This window comes from Rhinopithecus roxellana, chromosome 16, assembly GCF_007565055.1.
Source record: "Rhinopithecus roxellana isolate Shanxi Qingling chromosome 16, ASM756505v1, whole genome shotgun sequence".
In the NCBI taxonomy this organism is placed as follows: domain Eukaryota; kingdom Metazoa; phylum Chordata; class Mammalia; order Primates; family Cercopithecidae; genus Rhinopithecus; species Rhinopithecus roxellana.
The window spans coordinates 82287699-82314044 of record NC_044564.1 but is presented as its reverse complement, the minus strand read 5'-3'; positions in this window follow the sequence as shown (position 1 = coordinate 82314044).

The window sequence follows — 26346 nt, the reverse complement described above, 5'->3', positions numbered from 1 at the left end:
GCCTCCTTGGCTTCTGAAAGTGCTGGGATTACAGGCGAGAGCCACTGTGCCCAGCCAGGGGCAGTTGTTATATATATATATATATATTTTTTTTTTTCTGAAGAATGTTATTGGTGCTCTGATAGATATTGTGTTGAATTTTTAGGTTCTTTCTGCAGTATGGACATTTTAACAATATTGATTATTCTAACCCATGTACAAGGGATATATTTCCATTTTTTGCCCTCTTCAATTTCTTTCATCAGTGTTTTATAGTTTTTATTGTATAGATAGTGCACTTTTTTGGTTAATTCCTAGGTATTTAATTTTATGTGTGGCTACCGTAAATGGGATTACTTTTAAATTTCTTTTTCAGATTGTTCAATGTTAGCCTATACAAATGCTACTGATTTTTGTATGTTGATTATGTATCTTGTAACTTTACTGAATTTGTTTATCAGGTTCTAATAGATTTTCAGTGGAGTTTTTAGGTTTTTCCAAATATATCAGATTATCTGCTAACAAGGATAATTTGACTTCTTTCTTTCTGATTTGGATGCCTTTTATTTCTTTATCTTGTCTGACTGTTCTAATTAGAACTTCTAGTATTATGTTGAATAACAATGGTGAAAATGAGCATCCTTGTCATGATCCAGATCTTAGACGAGAGGCTTTCAGATTTTTCCTTTCGGTATGATACTAACTGTGGGTCTCTCATATATGGCTTTTGTTATTTTGAGGCATGTTCCTTCTATCCCGTTTTTTAAAGTTTTTTTTATTTTTATTATGAAGGAATGTAGTATGTTATCAAATGCTATTTCAGCATCAATTGAAATGATCACATGTTTTCCTTCTTTCTGTTGATATGATGTATCATATTAGTTGATTTGCATATTTGGAACTATCCTTGCATCTCTGGTATAAATCCTACTTGACCATGATGATTGATCTTTTTAATGTGTTGTTGAATTCAGTTTCCTTGTATTTTGTAGAGGACTTTTGCATCAATATCATCAGTGACACTGGCCTATAGTTTTCTTTGCTTGATGTGTTTTTATCTGATTTAGAGATTGGAGTAATACTGGTCTCAATGAATAAGTTTGGAATATTCCCTTCTCCTCTATTTTTGGAATAGTTTGAGTAGGATTGGTATTCTTCTTTAAACGTTTGGTAGAATTCAGCAACGAAGTCATGGGACCCCAGGCTTTTCTTTCCTGGGAGAATTTTTGTTATGACTTCGATCTCATTAATTGTTATTGGTCTGTTTGTGTTTTTGATGTATTCATGTTTTAATTTTGGCAGGTTTTATCTGTTTAGGAATATATCGATTTTTTCTAGATTTTTTAAAAATTTACATTTAATTACTACTTATAGTAGCCACTATAATCCTTTGAATTTCTGGTTGTAATATTTCCTTTTTCAGCTCTGATTTTATTTATTAGTGTCTTCTCTCTTTTTTGTCACTTAACCTGGCTAATGGTTTGTCAATTCTGTTTGTATTTTCAAAAAAAAGTATTTCTTTCCTTATATTTTACATTGTTTTATTCATTTAAATTTCCTTTATTTCTTATCTGATCTTTATTATTTATTTTCTTCTACTAAATTTGGATTTTGTTTTCTCTTGATTTTCTAATTATTTAAGATGCTTGCTCACTGTTAATTTAAAATTTCTCTTGTTTTTTTCATGTCGGTGTTTATATATTTCTTAATACTGTATATATATATACACATGTACACATTATTTAATTTGATGTTACCTTGTGAGTTACAAACACTATTATATAACCCATTATTTTAAACTGATAACTCCAAAAACAAACTGAAAAATAGAAAAATAATAACTTTATACCCTAACTTGTTCTCCATATATATGTATGTATATATACATATATATGTGTATATATATTTGTATGTATATATACATATATATGTGTATATATATTTGTACTGTGTCTTTAAAAGTTATCGCAGTTTTTATTTTTGATTTTTTATGGTTTAGTTTTTCTACTTAAGAGTAGTTTACATGCTGTTTACAGTAGTTTACACCACAGTTACACTGTTATAATATTCTGTATTTTTCTAACTACTTACAATTACTAGTGAGTTTTTTACCTTAAGATGATTCATCATTTCTCATTAATGTCTTTTTCTTTGTGTTTGAAGTACTGCCTATAGCATTTCTTGGAGAACAGACCTGTTGTTGACAAAATCCCTCAGCTTTTGCTTATCTAGAAAAGTCTTTATGTCTTCTTCATCTTCAAATGGCATTTTTGGTGGATGTATTGTTTCAGGATTTTTTTTTTTTCCTTTAACCTTTTAACTATGTTATGCTACTCTCTCGGCCTATAATGTTTCCACTAAAGATCTGCTGCCAGATGTATTGGAGTTTTATTTTATGCTATTTGTTTCATTTTTCTTACTGCTTCTGGGATCCTTTTTTAAATCCTTGAATTTTGGAAGTTTGATTATTAAATGCCTTCAAGTTGTCTTCTTTGGGTTAAATCTGCTTTGTGTTCTGTTACCTTCTTATAAATGAATGTTGATATTTTTCTCTATGTTTGTGAATTTTTCTATTATCATCACTTTGAGTAAACATTCTATTCCTATCTCTTTTTCTAACTCCTCTTTAAGGCCAGTAACTCTTAGATTTGACCTTTGGAGCCTGTTTTCTGAATCTTCTTGGTGTTCTTCATTCTTTTTTACTCTTTTTATCATTTGTCTCCTCTGACTGTGTATTTTCAAATGGCCTGTCTTCAAGCTAATTTTTTCTTCTGCCTGATCCACCTTGCTATTAAAGGATGCTGATTAATTCTTCAGTATGCCAATTGCATGTTTTAGCTCTACAATTTCTGCTTGATCCTTTTAAATTATTTGAACATCTTTGTTAAATTTATATGATAGAATTCTGAATTTGTTTGGTGTGTTATCTTGAAATTCATTGAGTTTTCTCAACACAGCTATTTGAATTCTCTTTTTATTTTATTTTTTGTTGTTTTTGTTTATTTTTTCTTTTTTTATTATTATTATTATACTTCTGAATTATCTTTTTAAAAGGTCACATATCTGGACTTCTCCAAGATTGGTCCCTGGTAGCTTATTTCATTCATTTGGTGAGGTCATGTTTTCCTGGATGATGTTGATTCTAGTAGACTTTCTTTGGTGTCTCAGCATTGAATTGGTAGGTATTTTAGACTTTACTATCTGGCCTTATTTGTAGGCATCCTTCTTTGGAAGACTTTTCATATATTTAAAGAAACTTGGGTGTTATGATCTAAGCCTAATCTTCTTTAGAGGGCACCTGAAACTCAGTGACACTGTTTTTTTTTCAGACTCACGGAGTTACCTACTGCCTTGATGGTCTTGGACCAGATCCGGGGGAATTATCTGGATTACCGAGCAGAGACTCTTGTTCTCTTTCATTACTTTCTCCCAAACATATAGAGTCTCTCTCTGTTCTGGTCTACCTAAAGCTGGGGGTGGAGTGACACAAGCACCCTTGTGGCCACCACTACTATGACTGCGCTGGGTCAGTTCTGAAACCAGTACAGCACTGGGTCTCATCCAAGGCCTGATGTAATCACTCCCTGGCTGCTACCTATGTCCTTTCCACTATTCTCTTCCCCTTCCACAGACAGAGAGGCCTCACCCCGTGAACACCACCACTACAAGCCCACAGAGGTACTGCCAGGCTACTGCTGATGTTCACTTAAGAACCAAGGGCTCTTACGTCAGTTTGTGCTTAATGCTGCCAGGCCTGGGACTCTGCCTTCAGGGTAGTGGGCTCCCCTGTGGCCCAGGACATATCCAGAAATGCTGGAATGGTGCTTGTGCCACCTCTCCACCAACCAGCAGCAGCATAGCTCCTGACTCCAAAAGAGACCTCTTCCTTCTGCTTGAGGAGAGAAGGAAGAGTAAAAAAGACTTTTTCTTGCATTTGGGCACCAGCTCAGCCACAGTAGGATAGAAAACTAGTCACGGCTGAGAGGTCCCTATTCCAGATCTTGCTCTGGGTGACATACCTGGACATATACTGGGCGAGAAAAGAACCCAGTGTCTTGAAGGGAAGGACCCAATCCTGGCAGGATTCATCACCTGCTGACTAAAGAGCTCTTAGGCCCTGAATATCCAACGGTAATACCCATGTAGTATATACCATGGGCCTTGGGTGAGACTGTGAGATGAGTGTATTCCCAGTTGTGATGGCTATGGTGAGAGACTCCATCTACTTCAGAAAAGCAGAGGGAAAAGTAAAGTGGCCTTTGTCTTTCACCTTAGGTGAAAGTAGGGGGGTAGAGCAACAAGCAGGTTCTTGGGATCCTCAATTCCAGGTTTTGTCTTTTAGACAGTATTTCTGGACATCTCAGTTAGTGTCTCAGTGGGTCACATATCCCCAAGGTCCACCTGCTCAGAGCCTTGCTCAGCACTAGGAATTGTCTAGGAGTTTCAGTCCTTATGGCCTAGACTGCCTTTCAAATTTATTTTATTTAGGCCCTGAGAGCACTTTAGTCTATGATGGCAAGGCTTCTCAAAACTCAGGTTCCAATGACTGGGATGAGTGATTCCCATCTGGCTAGGGCTGCTCTAAATGCCCCCTCTGGGGGGCTACACCTGAGTTCAGCCTGGTTTTCCTTTCTACTGTGACAGGGCCTTACTGAGTTCAATGCATAGTCTCATAGTTGCTGCACTTTCCCTCTCCCAAGAGCAGACATTCTCTTTCTGCCCCACATGGCTTCTGCTTGGGGATCGAGAAAGTGTAACATCATGAATTCAAGACTGTCTTTCCTACCCTTTTCAGTGCCTTTTTTAGTCATATGAAGTTAAAACTAAGTACTGTGAATGTTCATCTGATTTTTGGTTCTTATGAAGGTGCTTTTTTTTTGTAGATAGTTGTTAAATTTGGTGTTCCTTTGTAGGGGACAATTGAAGGCTTCTTTTCAGTCATTTTGCTCTGTCCCTCTACTATTGAATACATTTAGTATTTATTGTTAAGTGCTTTGCTCCAGGAGCTTTCAAAATCTTAGGATCAAAAGATATGTATGTAAAAATCTAGAAAACACTACTGCCTCTGAGTCTTCATTGTCTCTGTATGATATAAATGAATGCATGAATGCATAATTAAATACACAATGAAATATAAATAAATAAAAATAACCTTGTCAGGTTTTGACTGTGTGCAATAAATTTTTAAAAAAATTAAATTATTCACATTGAACTTAAAAGTTATTATAGGAATAAAATTGTTTGAAAATATCATCTGAGGCCGGGCATGGTGGCTCATACCTGTAATCCCAGCACTTTGGGAGGCCAATGCAGGCGGATCACTTGAGGTCAGGAATTTGAGACCAGTCTGGCCAGTATATATAAATATTCAACCAGTTACTGGTTTTAGAGAAAAATAAAGCTCATTTGAAATTATAGCTGTCTGCATAGTGTTAGCTTCATATTTTCCATTATACCTACAATATCCAAAGTTTCTATACATTAATTATTAATTGAAAGTATACTTTTATTATCCAGTTTGGTTTAGGCTCCAGGCATTCTAGAATCTTAACAACAGAGATTGGTGAGGAATGAGAGATAGATGGAACTGGATGGAATTGGCTGGGCGGTTTTCAGCTTCTTAGACCCTGGAAGTATGTACTTAACAACTCAATGGTTCTAGAAAATTAATCCATTCAAAATGTGGACAAGATTAATTAATTGGGAATATGGGAATAAAATATAGAGAAAGAGATTAGATTGGTGTATAACACACTAGGACATTCCTCCAGGAGTCTGAGATTCAGACAGTAATTTTCACCTAGCAAAAACCTAAAATTCTGTATGAGAAAACTTCACAGAAGCCTCGTTTTGTTGTTTGGTTCAATAAGGTGAGGAATAGGAGCAGGCTAATGACTTAGCAGCATGGGGCCATGCAGAGTCGTATACAAATATTATCGATTCCAAACCAAATGTAAAACGTCTTTCCAAGCTTCACCTACCATGAGGCTAGAAATTCTAATATATTTTATACCCTGACCAGGATTTGTTCTAGAATCTATAGGACTTAGCATTTGTGGGCCATCAGTGATGTGTAAAGAATTGTGTACCAGGTCAGAGTGTGACAGGAGTAGTCATACAATACACTGGGGTTTTGGAACAGCAATATGAATTTATTTATTTATTTATTTATTTATTTATTTTATTATTATTATTTTTTTTTTTGAGACGGAGTCTCGCTCTGTCGCCCAGGCTGGAGTGCAGTGGCGCAATCTCGGCTCACTGCAAGCTCCGCCTCCCGGGTTCACGCCATTCTCCTGCCTCAGCCTCCTGAGTAGCTGGGACTACAGGCGCCCGCCACCGCGCCCGGCTAATTTTTTGTATTTTTAGTAGAGATGGGGTTTCACCATGGTCTCCATCTCCTGACCTTGTGATCCGCCCGTCTCGGCCTCCCAAAGTGCTGGGATTACAGGCGTGAGCCACCGCGCCCGGCCAGCAATATGAATTTAAAAAGAGAAGTTCACACTTGCTATTAAAAGTGGGTAGAGAAAATGGAATTTTTGATAAATGCATGATTAAATTCTCAAGGACAGACGTTGGGAATAGTCTATTCATCAAAGCAAAAACTTATTTCTTTCCTCTTCCTTTTCTAATTTCCCCCTCCGCTTTCCCCTCCTCCTCCTCCACTCTTTTTATTTTGATTTTGAAGAAACCAGAGGTTTCTGAATAATATTATGGCCTGAAAACACTCTAAATAGATCAAATGCTGTATTGTTAATGTACATGATTTAAGAACATAATAATGTTTTTTTCTGTAGATTTCATTTGGAAGTTCATGACATCCAAATGTAAGCACAGTGTAATGCTTTAAATTATTATTACCATATATTACATCTAGCAGCGTAAATATTGCAAGTTTTAAAATTAAGAAATGTTAAGTTCACTTTATATTCCCTGATTGTTTTCATATTTAATATGAATAAGGATGTCCTTTGTTATCTGTTTTCACATTCATATTCTTTATGCAAAAAACATCACTTGTCATCAATCTAAGTACTGTGTATTAAAGAGCAGTCTACATTTTCATAGCATACAGACTGCCTATGACTTATAACAGTTTGGCTTAACTTTACCATGGTTCAAAGTTGGTAATGCATTCAGTATGCTCCTTGACTTATCACGGACCTGAATCTTGTGTTTGTAGCCCCAGCATAAGTCAAGGAGCACCTCTATTAATGTTATTATTAGAACATCAACATTTACAGTACTTTGTACTGAAACTTACAACATGAGCATTTCATTAACATTTACAATGATTCCTGTTGACTTTTTTTTCTGTTTCATTCTTTGTTACTTTTTATGGTGTATGTATTAGTCAAGACTCTCCAGAGAAAGTGTATATATATATGTAAAGATATGTATATGCACACACACACACACACATATATATACACACGCACACATTTTATGTGCTTTTAAATCATGTGCATATATATATGTAAACTTAAGGAATATTTTCATGTAATCGAGGGGGCAGGCAAACTTGAAGTTCAAAATCTTCACAGCAGGCCTGCAAGCTGGGAAATCATTCAGGATTTAAACATGCAGTCTTGACACAGAAGTTCTCAGTTTTTGCTCTTAAGGTATCTTGACTGATTCAATGAAGTCCACCAACTTTATCAAGAATAACCTACTTAAAATCAACTGATTGTAGGTGTTAACCACATCCATAAAGTACTTTTCACATCAACATGTAGACTAGCATTTGATTAAATAACTGAGTACTAAAGCCTACTGAAATAGGCACGCAAAACCATCACTCTGTGCAAACTCCTTTTTGTCATAAAAGCTATGACATGATAACAGTTTAGAACTTAGTGTGTTACATTAACAATTTTAGAATGTACTCACTCACCCTTTCAAGCGTAGAGACTGTGGTAATTGCTTTGCAATGTAACCTTCAAACACAGTAGAGGAATATAGAATCCCAAACCTTCTTAGATATACCTAAATTATTCTCTCTTTAGAGTATAACAAGATAAAAATTATATATCCCTCTAACCCCAATTCTCTCCAAGAAATAATATTTTTAAAGCTTAAGTGTATCCAAAGTCACACACACAAACATGAAGGTTGCATAGTATGTGCCAGGTGTCCTTTACGGTAGAAATGATATTAAGGTAAAGTCAATAGTCTTTTATACATTACTATCAGTTAATTATAAAATATAACTAAATAAACAACTATTATCAGGATACTAATATAACTCAAAGGAAAAACTGTCTATAGTTCATCCTAGCGCATCAATTGGGGCTACCAAAATATGGTGAGTTGGGAGAATAGCATGTAGAATAAAGGTGGCATTCTAGTTACAGGAAATTACTTATGCATAATTTAGAGATATAAGAAAACACAATACCCTAGAAAGCAATTCAGTATCATTGCTAGCATTGGGGACACTTTGAAGCATTGTTGAGAGAAGGGCCCTGCAAGGTTGGTGGGGGTCATCCATACAAAGACTTTGCAGGTTTTGTTTAAGAAATAAAACTTACGTTTTTGGAATTTGGGATTTTATTTTTATTTTTTGTGGGCATTACCTCTAATTAGCTGTGTAAAACATCGTTGCATTTTTGCATTACAGACACTTTTTGAAATGCAGTTGGAGAACAATAATTATGCACATTTTTTAAAAGCTGATAGGCCGGGTGTGGTGGCTCATGCCTGTAATCTCCGCACTTTGGGAGGCTGAGGCAGGTAGATCATGAGGTCAGGAGATTGAGCCCATCCTGGTTAACATGGTGAAACCCCATCTCTACTAAAAACACAAAAAATTAGCCGGGCATGATGGCAGGAGCCTGTAGTCCCAGCTACTCAGGCGTCTGAGGCAGGAGAATGACTTGAACCCAGGAGGTGGAGCTTGCAGTGAGCCAAGATCGCCCCACTGCACTCCAGCCTGGGTAACAGAGCAAGACTCTGTATAGAAAACAAAAAGAAAGCTGGTATATGCTTTCCTACAATGAGGTTTATTTGATGTCATATGGCATTACATGTAATTCTCCTTAAAGGTTGGTATCATATATTTATTATAACCTTTTAACCTGTATCAATACTACATTAAGGGGACTAGATAATACTAATATATTACTGTTGCTTTTAAAAATGACAAGAATACATTTTGTTAGCAAGTCTAATATTTCTTCCTCACTCCAATGATTTTTAGCTTTTTTTCTCTCCATGAACTGATTTTCCTTTTTTAAAAGTAATTTTGTTAGAAGGAATTAATAAACTGTGCTGAAATCTAAAGCATTAAGAGAAACATTCACTTAGATAGTCATAGCATCTCACAGTCCCACCAAATGAAGTCATGTTGCACCTCTGCCATAGTAAAGAAACTGCCATTTGTGGAACAGAGTGTGATAACCACTGCACTCCAAGATGCTGCTTTAAGTCATGTGTACAAATGATATATATCATTACTTGTACAAAACTAGAATTTTTGTAAGAAATAGACTTTTATTATTGAAATAGAAATTGAATATTAATTAATTACAAATAAAATCTCACACATTAAGTCATTCTAATTTTTTTATTATTATACTTTAAGTTTTGAGATGCATGTGCAGAACATGCAGGTTTGTTACATATGTAGATATGCATGTGCCATGGTGGTTTGTTGCACCCTTCAACCCATCACTTACCTGAGGTATTTCTCCTAATGCTGTCCCTCCTCTAGCCCCCCAGCCCCTGACAGGCCCTGGTGTGTCATGTTCTCCTCCCTGTGTTCACATGTTATTATTGTTCAACTCCAACTTATGAGTGAGAACATGTAGTGTCTGGTTTTCTGTTCCTGTGTTACTTTGCTGAGAATGATGGTTTCCAGATTCATCCATGTCCTGCAAAGGACATGAACTCATCCTTTTTTTATGGCTGCATAGTATTCTATGGTGTATATATGCCACATTTTCTTTATCCAGTCTATCATTGATGGGCATTTAAGTTAGTTCCAAGTCTTTGCTATTGTGAATAGTGCTGCAATAAACATAGGTGTGCATGTGTCTTTATAGTAGAATGATTTATAATCATTTGGGTATATACACAGTAATGGGATTGTTGGGTTAAATGACATTTCTGATCCTAGGTCCTTGAGGAATCACCACACTGTCTTCCACAATGGTTGAACTAATTTATATTCCCACCAACAGTGTAAAAGCATTCCTATTTCTCCACATCCTCTTCAGCATCTGTTGTTTCCTGACTTTTTAATGATCACCATTCTAACTGGCATGTGGTGGTATCTCCTTGTGGTTTTGATTTGCATTTCTCTAATGACCGGTGATGATGAGCTTTTTTTCATATGTTTGTTGGCTGCATAACAAAGACACAGACTGGCAAATTGGATAAAGCATCAAGACCCATCTCATGTGCAAAGACACACATAGGTTCAAAATAAAGGGATGGAGGAATATTTACCAAGCAAATGGAAAGCTATAATAGCAGGGGTTGCAATCCTAGTCTGTGATAAAACAGACTTTAAACCAACAGAGATCAAAAAAGACAAGGGCATTACCATAATGGTAAAAAGATCAGTGCAACAAGAAGAGCTAACTATCCTAAATATATGTGCACCCAACACAGGAGCACCCAGATTCATAAAGCAAGTTCTTAAGAACCTATAAAGAGACTTAGACTCCTACACAATAATAGTGGGAGACTTTAACACCCCACTGTCAGTATTAGACAGATCAATGAGACAGAAAATTAACAAGGGTATTCAGGACTTGAACTCAGCTCTGGACCAAGTGGACCAAATAAACATCTACAGAACTCTTCACTCCAAATTAACAGAATATACATTATTCTCAGCATCACATCACACTTATTCTAAAATTGACCACATAATTAGAAGTAAAACACTCCTCAGTAAATGCAAAAGAATGGAAATCATAACAAACAGTCTCTCAGACCACAGTGCAATCAAATTAGAACTCAAGATTAAGAAACTCACTCAGAACCACACAACTACATGGAAACTGAACAACCTGCTCCTGAATGACTACTGTGTAAATAAAGAAATTAAAACAGATATAAATTAGTTATTTGAAACCAATGAGAACAAAGACACAACGTACCAGAATCTCTGGGACACAGCTAAAGCAGTGTTTAGAGGGAAATTCATAGCACTAAATGGCCACAAGAGAAAGCTGGAAAGATCAAAAATTGACCCCTTAACATCATGATTAAAAGAGATAGAGAAGCAAGAGCAAACAAATTAAAAAACTAGCAGAAGATAAGAAATAACTAAGATTAGAGCAGAACTGAAGGAGATAGGGACACACAAAAAAAACCCTTTAAAAAGTCAATGAATGCAGGAGCTGTTTTTTTGAAAAGATCAACAAAATGGATAGACTGCTAGGCAAACTAATAAAGAAGATAAGAGAGAAGAATCAAATAGACACAATACAAAATGATAAAGGGGATATCACCACTGATGTCATAGAAATACAAACTACCATCAGAAAATAGTATAAACAACTCTATGCAAATAAACTAGAAAATCTAGAAGAAATGGATAAATTCCTGGACACATACACCCTCCGAAGACTAAACCAGGAAAAAGTCAAATCCCTGAATAGACCAATAACAAGTTCTGAAATTGAGGCAGTAATTCATAGCCTACCAACCGAAAAAGGCCCAGGACCAGATGGATTCATAGCCAAATTCTACCAGAAGTTCAAAAAAGAGCTGGTACCATTCCATCTGAAACTATTCCAAACAATAGAAAAAGAGAGACCCCTCCCTAACTCATTTTATGAAGCCATCATCATCCTGATGCTAAAACCTAGCAGAGATACCACAAACAAAGAAAATTTTAGGCCAATATCCCTGATGAACATTAATGTGAAAATCCTGGCAACCCAAATCCAGCAGCACATCAAAAAGCTTATCCATCATGATCAAGTCAGCTTCACCCCTGGGAAGCAAGGCTGGTTCAACATATGCAAATCAATAAATGAAATCCATCACATAAACAGAACCAATGACCAAAACCACATGATTATCTCAATAGATGTAGAAAAGGCCATTGATAAAATTCAACACCCCTTCATGCTAAAAACTGTCAATAAACTAGGTATTGATGGAACATATCTCAAAATAATAAGAGCTATTTATGAGAAACCCACAGCCAATATCATACTGAATGGGCAAAAACTGTAAGCATTCCCTTTGAAAACCGGCACAAGACAAGGATGCCCTCTCTCCCCACCTCTATTCAACGTAGTATTGGAAGTTCTGGCCAGGGCCATCCGGCAAGAGAAAGAAATAAGGTGTATTCAAATAGGAAGAGAGGAAGTCAAATTATCTCTGTTTGCAGATGACATGATTGTATACTTAGAAAACCCCATCGTCTCAGACCAAAATCTCCTTAAGCTGATAATCAACTTCAGCAAAGTCTCAGGATACAAAATCAATGTGCAAAAATCACAAGCATTCCTATACACGAATAATAGAGAAACAGAGAGTCAAATCATGAGTGAACTCCCATTCACTATTGCTGCAAAGAACATAAAATGCCTAGGAATACAACTTACAAGGGATGTGAAGGACGTCTTCAAAGAGAACTATAAACCACTGCTCAAGGGAATAAGAGAGGACACAAACAAATGGAAAAACATTCCATGCTCATAAATAGTAAGAATCAATATCGTGAAAATGGCCATACTGCCCGAAGTAATTTATACATTCAATGCTATCCTCATCAAGCTACCATTGATTTTCTTCACCAAATGAGAAAAAAAACTACTTTAAATTTCATACGGAACCAAAAAAGAGCCCATATAGCCAAGACAATCCTAAGCAAAATGAACAAAGCTGGAGGCATCACGCTGCTTGATTTCAAACTATACTACAAGGTCAGTAACCAAAACAGCATGGTACTGGTACCAAAACAGATATATAGACCAATGGAATGGAACAGAGGCCTCAGAAATAACACTACACATCTGCAACCATCTGATCTTTGACAAACCTGACAAAAACAAGCAATGGGGAAAGGATTCCCTATTTAATAAATGGTGCTGGGAAAACTGGCTAGCCATATGCAGTAAACTGAAACTGGACCCCTTCCTTACACCTTACACAAAAATTAACTCAAGATGTGTTAAAGACTTAAGCATAAGATCTAAGACCATAAAAACTCTGGAAGAAAGCCTAGGCAATACCATATTCAGGATATACGCATGGAAAAAGACTTCATGATTAATAACACCAAAAGCAATGGCAGCAAAAAGCCAAAATTGATGAATGGGATCTAACTAATCTAAAGAGCTTCTGCCCAGCAAAGGAAACTCATCAGAGTGAACAGGCAACCTACAGAATGGGAGAAATTTTTTTGCAATGTACTCATCCGATAAAGGGCTAATATCCAGGATCTACAAGGAACTTACACAAATTTACAAGAAAAAAACAACCGCATCAAAAAGTGGGCTATATGGGCTCTTTTTTTTTTTTTTTTTTTTTTTTTTTTTTTTTTTTGGTTCCATATGAAATTCATGAACAGTCACTTCTCAAAAGAAGACATTTATGCGGTCTACCTATTTATTATTGTTCTATTTCTTCCCGCTTCCCTTCCTCACTTTCTCTCTTTCTCCCTTTCCCTCCTTCCTTTTAACCCATTTTCTTCACCATCTCTTCCTTCTGCTTCTTTTTACTCTTTCACACCTTCTTCTTCTCTCAGCAGCACACCACTGATTGAAATGTATCTTACCTTGTAAACTAAATGTAGAGCTTAACCTATAGCTAAGGAATAAATATAATTAAAATATTTAACAATATTTTTTTCTTGTAAACAGGATCCACTGTGCTTTTAAGAACAACAACAAAAAAAGCAGCAGAATATAAATTGAATTTCATATCCAGATGTCTTGGGTTGTTAGAAGAGTGATTTTAGGAATTTATGCAACATTTTTTTAAAAATAAAAAAATCTAACTACGTTATTTATCCTTTACTTCCAGAAAAGCAAAATAAAACATTTTATCAAAATTTTCTCAATGGACTAAATCAAAATGTTTTTGTTTTCCAAGATATTTTAATGTATTCTAACTCGTTTCCAAATCTATGACTGAATACGCTAATTTTATAGATATTCCATGCATTTCATTTATGCTAGCAGGAACAATGTTATGTGCTTTATTTCTAACACATTTTTCTCAAATTTCGCTAGTTTGGGGTAACATGCATCCTCATCATTATCTTCATTACCAACATCGTATTCACTGCCATAGTTACAGTAGCTAAATTTTAAGCACATTCTCATTTTTATGCACAGATTTCCATATTTATATTCTATATTTTACAAATAGAAGCTCAGTTTTAAATGTTTAATGGTTAAATGACTTGCTCAATAAAAGACAGCCAATAAGTACAAATGCTGAATAGATTCAGGTCATGCTTATAAGTAATGCACTGCCATCTATATAGGGTAAAATCTGCAAAAATTTCATAAACTCCTCTGATACATTACTATTGTTACTTGTGATGGTATCATCATGGATTGGTTGTATATGAATATTTTGCATATTTATTGTAATTTCCAACATTTTATAAATTTTCTTAGTTGAGCATATATTTTCCCTGTAGTACCTATATATTTTAAAGTATAATGATAGCAGAAAAATAACTTCAGTCACATCAAAATTAAAAGTAATACCTTTTAAATATGTTCCATTACTAAACAAATTATTGCTTAATTTAAATATTTAAATATTTTTTCCTAATGTTTGAGAATCTAACAATCATTCATTTTTAGATCCACTTCCTATTCCTTCTGTAATATATATGAAGACCTGCATTGACCTTATTAATCTGAAGTCACTGAGATTTTGCTTCGTTTCCTTCCTTCAGTCCAACACTCTTACAATGGAAACAAATGAGTAAAGGGACAGGGTGAATTGACAGATACCTGTAAATGAGTTGATAAGACTTTGCATTTGAGTAATATGTATAAAATTGTTCCTAAGTATCCAAAATGGATGGGTTCCGTAATCCCCTTCAGATACCAAAATCTGTGGATGTTCAAATCCTTAATATAAAATGATAGAGTATTTGCATATGGCCTATGCACATCTTTCATATATTTTAAATAATATCTAGACTACTTATAATATCTAATAAAATGTAAATGCTATTTAATTGGTGGTTATACAGCATTTTTAAAATTTGCATTATTTTTGTTGTATTTTTTTTCAAATACCTTTTTTTTCTTTCTGGTTGGTTGAATTCACAGATGCAGAACTTGAAGATACAGAAGGCCATCTGTATGTGTGTGTGCCTCTTTGTGTGTGTAACTGAAATATCTTTTTGATATTTAACCAGAAAAGTTCAACCTTTAGTCAATAGGTGGTATGATCCAATGTAGACTATATAAGGCCTGTACCTGTTAGAGATAGCAGGGCAGTATAAGTTTACTTTGTTCTATCTTCTTCATAGAGCTTTCAATGTTCAACTCACTGTGATGCATTGAGTAATCCACAGCAATCATGATGGTGTTCTATATAGAATAATGAGTTGAACACAGTTCAGTTTAATGAACATATATTTTTCTAAAAGCATACATTTTTCTAATAACTTACAAAAAAAACTTCTGTAATGTTAGAATGACATACTAGAGAAAATGTGAAATACAAATTTGGGCAAGTGGGATATTAATTCTGACCACTAGTCCTAGAAAAGCTAAAACAGAGAGGTCAGCTGTTAGGTAGTTCTTTAAAAACAGCCAATTTTTTTGCATGTATTTTATTATTTTAAAATAATAATATAATAAAATACTCACCAAAACATCTAATGACTTGCAATCATTTTCAAATAAAACAAATAAAGTAGCCAAAATGTGTATAGAAGATGATATACAGAAGACAAGACAGCAGTCCAGTCCACAGAGAGCTAATTCAGAACAAACACTCTGAATGTCATTAGAATCAAATGAATCTCTAAAAGACAACAAAGCTACAGTGGATCAAACATTGTAATGAACAAACTTTTGGTTTGATGGCTTTTAGAGAGTCATTAAATATATAAATTTGAATTTCACTGGCAAATTAAATCATGCAGATTCATTAACCCTAGGCATATTATTAGGACTAACCAAGTTGAGTTGTGTATGTCAAATTCTCAGATACCCATATGTATATTTTAGAGGCTCCTATACAAAAAAACAGTCAAACACTTTAGCACAGTTCACAAATGACCGCTTCTCTTTACTGCTTCACTAATATAACTGGAACTAGGATTTATGTAGCTCCAGCCAAATGATTTCAAAGGAGCTGATTATTTTGAGTCCCTGAGAACAGCATTTCAAAGCAGAAGAGAGATGTGCAGGAAAAACATAACTACTGATGCAGTTTGAATGAGTTTCAAGTGAGAAAATTAAAATTTGATACTAATAAGGTGGTTGCTGAAGCCCTACTTTCTTTAATTAGTGGTCTTATGGGCTGCATAGGACCTAGTAGGTTAGCATTTTATGCAAAGAGGAAGAAGGATATTTTATTAAAACTTTGCACTTCAAATTAATGTTCTTTACTATAATATATAAACTATAAATACATCGACCTTGATGTGAGGCCTGGGCTTGATTAAAGAAATGTTTGACAGTTAATGAGTAACATCCAATAGATGCTTTGAAAAGTGCTTTTAGGACAACATACAATTTTTATCATTTACTCCTTTATTCTTTATTTTAAACATTTAAAAATAATATTTATTAAATTTCTCTTGTATACAATGGATTATTGTGTTAGAAACTGTGGTAACAGTTTCAATTTCCACTTCTTTCTCTTCCATATGTGTTTTCACCTTGTTATTCCTCTAAAATATATTTAAAGTAATATATACATATTCTGCCATTGTATATATATATTCATATATGCTATTCAAAGAACATATTTACACATACTAATATATAAATATATACACTATAATATATTTATATATGAACTATAGTAGGATAAATTATATATCAAATATGCAAATACATATAGTAATAAAAGTACATGCATATATTACATATATATTTACATTAATGTACTTTTAGAATGCAAGAATTATGAGGAAGATAGACTTGTTAGCAAATAAATGCAATGCAGAGTGATTATTGTTAGAAAATTATCAAAAGAGTACACTAGAAGGGTCAAGTAATCTTTCTTGAAAGGACAAAATGAAATCCCGAGCTCATTTTGTAATGAAAGGTAAGTGAAAGTTCACCAGTGGCTAATGGAGACAGATCTTTTTTTTCTCTCCCCAAAGGGAAAGCATATATAAAAGATCAGAGAGCATATGTAAAGAAACAGCATGGCATTTGGGGAAAAAATGCAGAAAGAAAATGAATGAAAGTAACATCATGTGGTTCTAAAGAGTAGCCTACTGGGAAAGTTGTAAAAGGTGTTGATTGCACTCTCACATGAACCTATAGTTTTTACTTTATCACAAACCTTACTGGAGTCAATAACAAAAATTAAGTGAGGAGAGTTGCTGGAATATTTAGTGATATTATAGCCCTTTTATTAATTTTTAAATCAATTTTTTCACGCATTCAATACATATATTTTGAGTACATATTACCTGGCTTAGACATCAGTCATTGGCTTAGTTATATAAATCTGAATTTGATTTGTTGTTGTGAACAAAAGCATAGAAAGTCATGGGAAGTAGGGAAGTGATGCCATCAAGATGGCAGAACAAAAGGTAACCTGTTCTTATGCCTTAATAACAAGATTTCTGCTCATACAAGGATCCAGAAGGAGACTTGAGTATATAACACAGCTGAGGAGTATGAGCTTCTTGACAAACTCACCAGCCTCCATCACACAGCAAATTCCAAGGGGGCCCAGTGTCTGCACTGGCCCCTCTATCTGTAGTTTCTGAACTATCCCAGCTGTGCTGAGACCTGCTGGAAAACATATAACTGTATGGGGCAACAAAAAAACCTTTCTAGCCTCTGTCCCACAGAAGATCCCGAGGGTCCCAGTCTCAGGTTCAGTACCCCTGCTGCAATCAGTGAACTATTCTCTCTGTGTGGGGACTTACCAGGAGATGCACCCCTGGTCACATTTATTCATACGCAGTCAAAGAACTACCTTAAGTTGCAAAGAACTACCCTACTTGAGCAGGAACTTGCTGGTTGATACATGCCTGTCTGAGACAATAAGACCTACCAGCCTCCTTCCCACAGCACATCCTGCAGGGGCCTGGTCTCAAGTCCAGCCTGTCTAGCTGCATTCAGGAATTCATTCTATCTGTGAAAAGTATTTCTAGGAGGCATGTCTATCTAGGAAACTGAAAGAGTCTTCTGGACTCCGGCACCTGACCCACGTTTCCACACAGCGTAGAACTCTTCTTGGTCTTCTGAGGTGCATTTGAGCCAGAAAGTCACATGAACATCATAGCCATTGAAAGACTCACAGTGAGTTTGGGTTTAGAGTATCCTCTAGGCCTTAAATGGCTGCAGTGGTCATATATGTGTGGGGAACAAAACTGTCAGTTGGCTTAGAATCCCTGGAAGGCTCTCTGAAGAATAATAGGCACAAATAAAGCCAGGCTGTGAAGACTAAAATAAGCACTTAGTTCATCAATGTGCAGATACCATCACACTTCCACAAGCATCAAGGATATTCAGAAAAACATGATCTCACTGAAGAGATAAAATAAGATGCCTGAGACTGATGCTAAAGTAAGGAATATGTGATGTTTCAAAGAAACAAATCAAAATAGATGTTTTAAGGAAACTCAACAAACTTCAAGAATATACACAATATCAATTTGGAAATTAATCAGAGATATTTAACAAAAAGATTGACATTTTTAAAGTCAAACAAAAATCTTGGATCTAAAAATACAATGATTGAAATAAAAACATGCAATAGAAAACATCAACAGCCTAACTGATCAAAAAGAAGAAAGAATCAGTAAACTCAAAGACAAACTATTTCAAAATACAGTCAGAGGAGAATGAGACGAAAAAGAAAAGTAGTGAGCAAACTTATACTATCTATGGGATGATATCAAAAGAGTAAACATTCAGATTACTGGAGTTAAAGAGGTAACAGAAAAAGACAAATAGGTAGATAGCTTATTCAAAGAAATAACAACAGAAAACTTTTCAAGCCTGGTGAAATATATAAATATCTAGGTATGGGAAGGTCAAAGTTCACCAATCAGATTCAATCAAATAAGAATACCCAAAGCTATATTATAATCAAACTCACAAATGTCAAAGACAAAGAAAGAACCCTGAAAGCTGAAAGAAAAAAGGACCAGATAACATACAAGGCAACTTCTCAGTAGAAATCTTGCAGTCTAGGATGGAGTGAGACAATATAATCAAAGCACTGAAGAAAAAGTGTTGGACATCAAAATATTGTACCCAGCATAGCTATCCTTCAGAAATAAAGGATATAAAAAGATCTTCCCAGACAAACAAAAGCTAAGATAATTTATTGCTTTCAGATATGTAATACAAGAACTTCTAAAGGAATTTCCTCAGACCTAAAGAAAGAATGTGAATGTGATTGTTATGCTAATATTGTCATCACAGCATTTAAATAAATTACATGTTTACCAAGAAGACTGAAAGACATTTAAACATTATCATAGGTAAAATATTTTTTAAGAGATAGGCTTTATAAAAATTTCAAACTACTGGGATAGAAGGGAGTTAATATACATAGTTTCTTTTTTTACTGTGTTTTTTTTTTTTGTGATCTAATCTGAGATGGCATCAGTTTTAAATACTTGTTATAACTGTATAATGTTTTGTTTAAGCATCATGGTAACCACAATGCCAAAAGCTATAGCAGAGGCACTAAAAATATAAAGCAAAAAAAAATTAGAACACACTACCAGAGAAAATAACAACACCACACACATACACACACATAAGAAAGGGATAAAGGGGAGGAGTTACAGAATAAGTAAAAACAAGTAAAAGTGGCAGTGGTGGGTCCTTAGCTATCAATAATAACACTGAATGTAAACAGCTAAATTATCTCATTAAAAGACATAAAAAGTGGCTGAATTGATATATGAATAGCAAGACCCAACTATATGTTGTCTACAGGAAACTCACTACACCTATAAAGAGACTCACTTCACCCAGGTAGAAAAAGTGAAAGGATGGGAAAATGTATTCTATACAACTGAAAATGAAAAAAGAGTAGAGGTAACTATACTTAAATAAAATAGTTTTTGCATTTAAAAAAACTGTATATAAAGACAAAAAACTATAATTATATAATCAACAAGGGATAGATTCACCAATAGGATATAGTAGTAGTAAGTATATATACACCCAACAATGGAGCAACCAAATATATAAATCAAATATTCATGGGCCTAAAGGGAGAACTAGACTAAAATACAGTAACAGTAGGAAAATTTACCATCTCATTTTAGGTGATGGACACATTATCCAGGCAGATAACAAAAACAAAAAAAAAATCCGGGTTACTTGTACTCGACCAGTGAGTCTAACACATCTTTACAGAATATTCCATGCAACTGCTATAGAATACACACTTTTTCATCACCACATGGAAACTTCTTTGGGATAGACCACATGTTAGTTCACAAAACAACTCTCAGCAAATTCAAAATGAGCAGAAACCATAGCAAGTATCTTTTATGACTACAATGGAATAAAACTAAAAAGTAATAAAAGACAAGCCTTAGAAAATACCCATCACATGGAAATTAAACAACATGCTCCTGAATGACCAATAGGTCAATGAATAAATTAGGAAAAAAATAAAAAATATTGAAACAAATGAATATGAAAACACATGTCAGCATCTATGAGATACAGCAACTACAGTGGTACTAAGAAGGAATTTTGTAGCTATAAATGCCTACATCAAAAAAAATACAAAGACTTTAAATAAATGAGACTGAAAAATATAAAATTTCAGCAAAATATGTTGATTTCTTGAAAAGATTAACAAAATTGACTTTTAGCTACACAAATTAAGAAAAAAAGAGAAAGACCCAAACAGATGAAATCAGAGAAAAGGAAAACATTACAAGTGATACTACAGATACACAAATGTTGCAGTCGCAGCAGTGCACCAAGATGTAACAGTCTCTCCTTGTCTGAGATAACACCCAAATTTCTTTGTTCTACCTCCAAGAAGATTTGTTCGGATACAAACGTGAGGTTAGAGTGAAAGTTTAACAAGCGAAAGAAGAAAGTTCTCTGCCAGCAGAGCAGGGGTTCCAAATGGGGTGCCTACTATGAGGCTGGGGTACAGGACTTTTGTGGATTCAGAAGGGGAAGAAATGCACTTAGTCTAACAGGCCGTCTTGGAGAATGTGGGAATCAGTTTGGCCTGAGGCCTTGGCCCAGGACCAGTCAGAAAGCTTGACTCAGATAGAGGCTGCTCAGCTTGGCCCGGGACCTATCAGGAGCTGAAGTGAAAGCTTGGCCTGGGACCGTGGCCCAGGACCAATCAGGGGCTGAAGTGATGATTCATAGAGGCCTGACTTACAGTTCAAAAAAAGGGAAGTAGAATGGCCACAGAAACCCACTGTGCCCATCACCACAAAAGGAGAAGAAACTTTTTTCTGATAGCCCGCTGACTATATAAAGGACAAAGGCATTTCTATGCCAGTCCTTGTTCCCTTATCTGAGTGAGCCAGGGGGTCCATGCTAGTTTTTATCCAAATTGGCGGGAGGCTTTTCTGTCTGTGCAGCCGTGGGCGTGTCTCCAGGCACAACACCCTGTGTAGTTCCCTCATTTGTGCCCGCAGCCTGAATTTTTTCCCAGGCTGCTTTTTATGTTATGTGGAGATGAGGCACTGACCTGTGGGCGGGCAGCTTTCAGGGGACTCTTCCCTTGCTGTCTACCTAAGGCAAGCTAAATAACTCCTTTCACAAAGACAATTAGAAACTTATGGCTAATTATATATCAGCAATTTAAAAATTTAGAAGAAATGAATAAATTCCTATATACATGTAAGGTACCAAGATTGATTCAGGAAGAAATATTAAACATGAACTGAGCAATAATGAGTAACAAGGTTGAAGCAATGACAAGAAGTCTCCCATCAAATAAAAGCCAAGCACCTGCTGAATTTACTACTGAATTCTACTGAACATGTAAAGAATAATTAATACCAGTTCTACTTAAACTGTGTCAAAAATTTGAAGAGGAAGGAATACTTCCAAACTCATTCTACAAGGCCTCCATCTGTCTGATATCAAAACCTGACAACAACAAACGTAAAACAATAAACCAATATATCTGATAAACATGGATGCAAAAGTCCTCAAAAAATAAAAATAAAAAACAAAACTAGCAAATTGAATTCAATGACACATTAAAAGATCATTCACTTTGATGAAGTGGGATTCGTTTCAGGGATCCAAAGATGGCTCAACATATGCAAATCAATAAACGTGTTACATCACATCAACAAAATCGGGACAAAAAGCATAGAATTATTTCGATTAATGCTGAAAAGCATTATATAAAATTTGATATCACCTAATAATAAAAACTCTCAGCAAACTGAGTATAGAAGGAAGAGACCTCAGCACAATAAAGGCTATATATGACAAACCCAAAGCTAATATACTGAATGTGGAAAAATTGAAAGCCTTTCCACTAAAATCTGCAAGACAAGGATGCTCTCACTTTCACCATTGTTATTCAATAATGAAATCCTTGCCAGAGCAGTTAGGGAAGAAAAAGAAGTAAAAGGCATCCAAATTAGAAAGCAGGAAGTTCAATTATCCTTCTTTGAATAGGATATGATCTTATATTTGGCAAAACCTAAAGACTCCACCAAAATACTCTTAGAACTGATAAACAAATTTAGTAATGTTGAAGGGTACAAAATTAATGTAAAATGTAGCATTTCTATATGCTAACAGTTATCTATCTGAAAAAAAAAAAAATCAAGAAAGAAATCACGTTTACAACAGCTACAAAAACCCTAAGAATCAGTTCAACCAAAGAAGTGAAGGATTTATACAATTTATACAATTTTTAAAAATAATAAAACATTGATGAAGGAAATTTAAGAAGGCACAGAAAATGAAAATCTATCCCATTCTCATGAAGCAGAAGAATTAATATTGTTAAAATGTCTGTACTACCCAAAATTATCTACAAATTCAATGCAATCTATATTAAAATACCAATAACATTCTTCAGGGAAACAAAGAACAATCTTAAAATTTATATAAAACTACAAAAGACTCAATCAATACAAAAAGTAGCATTTGTATATGCTAACAGTGATCTATCTGAAAAAAAAATGAAGAAAGCAATCCCATCTTCAATAATTATTAAAAAATCATATTGAAGAGATATGTGCACTCTTATGTTTTTTGCAGCACCATTCACAGTAGCCATATGAAATCAATCTAAGTGCCCGTCAATAGACAAATGGATAAAGAAAATGTGCATATATGGACAATGGAATATTATTCAGCCATAAGAAGTACTGAAATCCTGTCATTTACAGAAACATGAGTGGACCCGGAAGTGATTATGTTAAGCAAAATAAGCCAGGCACAGAAATATAAATATTTCATATTCTCACTCATATCTGGGAGGTAAAACAGTAAATCTTATGGAGGTCTAGAGTACACTGGTCATATCAGAGTCTGTTAAGGAAAAGAGATGGGGGATGTATATGAACGTAAGTTGATTAATTGGTAAACAAATACAGTTGGAAAGAAGGTTCTAATATTCTGCAGTACAGTAAGGAAATCATAGTTACCAATAATTTATTATGTATTTCAAAATAACTACAACGGCAGAATTCTAATTTTTCCAACACAAATGATAAATGTTTGAGGTAATAGATACCCCAATGACCCTGATATGATCAATATCCATTCATACATGTATCACATGTATCCCCCAAATATTTATGACTATGCTATAGTAATAGAAAATATGAAATACAAAAAATAAAGTCATAGGAACCACAATAAGAAAGGACACACACACAGAGATCCTAATAATACATGCAAACAGATAATCTTGGGTGGGGGGCACAGGGAAGCTCATACATAGCCAAAATTGACTCTTGATATTTTTCAAAAATATAATACATTGTCATTAACTATAGGGACCATGTTATACAATAAAGCTCTTGAACTTATTCCTCCCATTTAACTAATAATGATGTATCCTTTAATCAACATTTTTCCAAACCTTTTTCTCCAATCACTCTAGCCTCTGGTAACCACTATTTTACTTTGTACTTCTATGAGATCAAGAAACAATTTATTAACAAAATCATGTTTGGACTCTTTCTCATTTTTCTGCTATTACTGAAAACAAAACTCACTTTAAATCAATATTCCTTTTTATTTGTTTGCTAACATTTTAAACAAATTATAGTTTAATGTATTATTTATGTGAAATACTTGTATGAGGGTCATATGTTACCTGCATTTAAAACTAATGTAATGAACCTAAATCTAATTACATAAAATATGCTACTTCCATTGCTAAAATACTTGAAACTTCTTTGAATATTGTAATATTTAGTCTTTGTTACAATACATTCTCATTTTTAATTTTTGCTAAAATAATATAATTACACATTTAAAATTTTTATGAATAACAAAGTATAAAGTTGTCAGTTGGTATTTCAATACTTAGACTTTCTACTTGACCTCATAAATAATATGTTTGTATTATGAATTGTTTTGTAAAAAGCACATGTTGAGAAACTTCAGTTTTTTTTTTTAATGGCATTCAGTTTCAATAGAAAAACTATTGCCCAACATTTATTTACATAGGTCATTGTCTCCATATTCGATCAATAAAGTACCATGATCTCCCTCTGGATTTCAGAACCATAACATGTGCTTATAGATAATTACATATAACAATATATTATATATATATGTATATATATTATAAATTTATATTGTTAATTTGTAGCTGTTCTCTAATAGTGAGACTGTAAGTTCATTGAGGTCAGAGATAGTGTTGTCTGTGTTATACATTCTATATTCAGTTAAATTTAATAAAACGTTGCTTTATTTATATTTCAGTTTTAATTTTAAGGACTCGTTTTTAATTATTTGCTTAATTTTTCTCTCCTTAGTCTCAAGGGATAAATTGAGGATAAAAGCTATTTTGGTCAAGACACTCTGGATTTGTCTCTCCTCAGTAGTAATAAGCTCCTTATATTTTAAGTCTCTGTGTTGCTTAAGTGGGTTACCACAGACCCTGCAGTGAGTCTCTTTTATTCTCCTTTTATCTTTTCTTAATTAGCTTTCTTTTTTTTTTTGAGACGGAGTCTCTCTCTGCCGCCCAGGCTGGAGTGCTGTGGCCGGATCTCAGCTCACTGCAAGCTCCGCCTCCCGGGTTCACGCCATTCTCCTGCCTCAGCCTCCCGAGTAGCTGGGACTACAGGCGCCCGCCACCTCGCCCGGCTAATTTTTTTGTATTTTTTAGTAGAGACGGGGTTTCACCGTGTTAGCCAGGATGGTCTCCATCTCCTGACCTCATGATCCGCCCGTCTCGGCCTCCCAAAGTGCTGGGATTACAGGCTTGAGCCACCGCGCCCGGCAATTAGCTTTCTTAAAAGTAAAAGATATGGAAATAGAGATGTCTTACCATTTCTAGGACTCTTGTATTCATCCTCTCCAACTTTCAGTACAAAGCCAAAATTATATTTCAATGAAGAATTTTGTTTCAAGGGCTAGTTCTTATAGCAATATTTTGGTACCATTATTCCAACAGAAAAATACATGTAATGTATAAAAAAGATTCCATCTTGGACCATGATGACTCCTTTGCAATGACATCTTTATTTATGATCTCTAAAATTTCCTCTAGGAACATCTTAATGTGTCCATTCAGCAAATATTTTCATTCTAAAGAATATCAAGTTATTAACTGACAGCTCTTCTAGACATTCATGGTCTTTAATGATGAATCGCACGTAGGATTCTTGGTGGAATGGAAATTCTTCTTTGAATACTATAATTTGCTAGGTCAAAAATTCCTACCATTTTTCTTTTTTTTTTTTTTTTGCATTTGTTGGTGCACTGGAGGTGGGGGGACTCTCAGTTATATGTTAATTAACATTTTTTAATAAATGTAGTTTATAAAATATTACTGAACTTGGAGTGGCTACACTGAGGGGAGTATGTGTAGTAGGAGACAGCTACAGTAGTACGCAAGCGCTTCCAGAGGTTTCAGTCCAACCTCAGATTATCTCAGTACTTAATATTTGATTGAGGTGATACCAAATGAAAGAAAAAAAAGTAAGCCAATAGTAAATTGGAAATATCCTATTTTAATATTGAAAATACACTTTAGTATTAAAAATACTTTAATATTAAAAATACAAAATTTGTGGGAAGCAGC